The 2483-nt window shown below is 46.8% G+C and overlaps 1 pseudogene; it reads left to right on the top strand.

Annotated features, from left to right (window-relative positions):
• The first annotated feature begins 1280 nt into the window (after positions 1 to 1280).
• Positions 1281 to 2257, top strand: LOC138071888 (melanoma-associated antigen B5-like; annotated as a pseudogene).
• The last annotated feature ends 226 nt before the right edge of the window (positions 2258 to 2483 follow it).

The following is a 2483-nucleotide window of genomic DNA, read 5'->3' as shown; positions in this document are numbered from 1 at the left end:
CTTTACTAGCGTGTGAGATGAGTGCCTTTTTGAGGTAGTTTGAGGATTTTTTGGCATTGCCTTCCTTGGAATTGGAATGAAAACTGACCTTTTCCATACATGACTACTGGAAAAACCATAGCTTTGACTAGATGGGCCTTTGTCAGCAAAGTAATGTCTCTGCTTTTTAATATGCTATCTAGTTTGCTCATAGCTTTTCTTCCAAGGAGCAAGGGTCTTTTAATTTCATGGTTGCAGTCACCATCTGCCATGATTTTGGAGCCCAAGAACATACAGTCTCTCACTGTTCCCATTGTTTCCCCATCTATTTGCCATGAAGTGATGGGACTGGATGCCATGATCTTAGTTTTTTAAATGTTGAGTTTTAAGCCAACTTTTTCACTCTCTCTCACCAAGAAGCTCTTTGGTTCTTCTTTGCTTTCTGCCATAAGGGTGGTGTCATCTGCATATCTGAGGTTATTGATGTTTCTCCCAGCTATCTTGATTCCAGCTTGTATTTCATCCCCCGTGGGATTTCATATAAGTTAAATAAGCAGAGTCACAATAGATCACAAAAAATCTAGGCCCCACGTTTTTCATTCAGAACTTGCAGGCTCAGGGCAGGACTGTCAGGCTGAGGCTGACAATCCACATCAAATCTGAGAGAGAAGAGTATGAGGTTAGTATGACGTTGCAGCCACCATTCAGCAGAGCGGAAGCATACCAGGTACCTCCTGGCGACCAGGTGAGCATCCTTAATGAGAATTGAGGACCCGAGCAGCCCCTGAAGGAGAGGGTTCCACATAGCTCTCAGTTGGGTATCCTCCGACAGAGAGAAGGGCTAAGGAACACCTTCACTTCCTCCCCTGGGGTCTCAGGGAAGTGCTGACTTTGGTTTTAGGTGTCATCTTCAAAGCATCAGAAAAGAGGAGGCTCTAGACCTGCCAACAATTGACTATATGACTATGATGACCCTGACTATAAACTGAGAATACCCTCAAACCCAGATCAGAGGCTCGCTACTGGCAGCCCCTGCTGTCACCCTTGAATACCCCTAGCAGGGTTGGCAGGCTGCATTCTAAGGCTCTAATATCCTCCACAGTTTTCTCAGGGGACAGGCTGATCAAAACAGAAGCCTTGAGAGGTCCTCGACCAGTGCCCCAAGGACCCTGCAATGGTGGCCTTGGTTAAAGCCAAGGTGGCATCTCCCTGCTCAGGTGCTTACAGCATCTTATTCTCCTTCCTCCAGGTGTCCGTGACTTCTGAGCTCCTGTCTATACTCCTTCCTGCTGTCCCTGACCATGCCTCGAAGTAAGAAGAGTAAGGCCCGTGGTGGTGATAAATGCCCCCAAGCCCAAGGCAAGACCCAGAGTTGTGGGGGTGCTCAGGCCATAGCAGCAGCAGAAGAGGAGTCCACTACCTCCTCTCTTCAGTGTGAGGATACTACCCAGAGTCTGCCTGGTGCTGAGTCATGTAGCACTTCGCAGGAGCCTCAAAGAATACCAACCATCACCGGTGCTGCAGTCTTTTCTTACACTAGATCTAGTGAAGCATTCGATGGCCAATATAAGTATAGGGCACTTGCCTATGAGGTCCCACCCTTCACTGAGACCCCAGGAACTGACTGTTTAACCAGGAAAGCTAGCTTGTTGGAGCAGTTCCTTCTGTACAAGTATGAAATGAAGCAGCTCATGATGAAGGAAGACATGCTGAAGATTATCCACCAAAGCCACCATGACCGATTTGCCGAGATTCTCAAGAGAGCCTCTGAGCGCATTGAGCTAGTCTTTGCGGTAGAGCTGAAGGAAGTTGACTCAGTTGTTCCCTGCTATAATCTGGTCAGCAAATTGAAACTCCCCAACAATGGGAGGGTGCGTGGCGGAAGGGGTTTACCCAAGACTGGTCTCCTGATGAATCTCCTGGGTATGATCTTCCTGAAGGGCAACTGTGCCGCTGAGGAAGACATCTGGAAATACCTGGGTACGATGCGAGTGTATCCTGGAAGAAAGCACCTTATCTATGGAGAGCCCAGAAAGCTCATCACCAAAGATTTAGTGAGGCTGAAGTATCTGGAGTACCGCCAGGTTGCCAACAGTGATCCTCCACGTTATGAGTTTCTCTGGGGCCCAAAAGCACATCTTGAAACCAGCAAGATGAAAGTCCTGGAATTTTTGGCAAAGGTCAATGATGCTGTTCCCAGTGACTTCCCCACTTATTATGAAGAAGCTTTGCGAGATGAAGAAGAGAAAGCCCAAGGCATGCATGCAGCCAGGCCTGACACTACTGTCAAAGTCAGTACACCTCCCAGGGACACGCTCAATATTATCATCCCACCCGTAAGGAAGTATGTGAAGTTTTTACCCCCAGACAGGAAAATATAACATCACAATAGGGATTATATTCTTGGAAATGTGAAAGAATCCCATAGTAAAATATTTAGGATAATGGAATAGAAAACAAGTAAAACATGGTCAATGTTAGTTTTTCTTGTTCCTCTTAGTCTT

Source organism: Capricornis sumatraensis, chromosome X (assembly GCF_032405125.1).
Source record: "Capricornis sumatraensis isolate serow.1 chromosome X, serow.2, whole genome shotgun sequence".
NCBI classification, from domain to species: Eukaryota; Metazoa; Chordata; class Mammalia; order Artiodactyla; family Bovidae; genus Capricornis; species Capricornis sumatraensis.
This window is presented reverse-complemented; position numbering and strand designations above follow the sequence as displayed.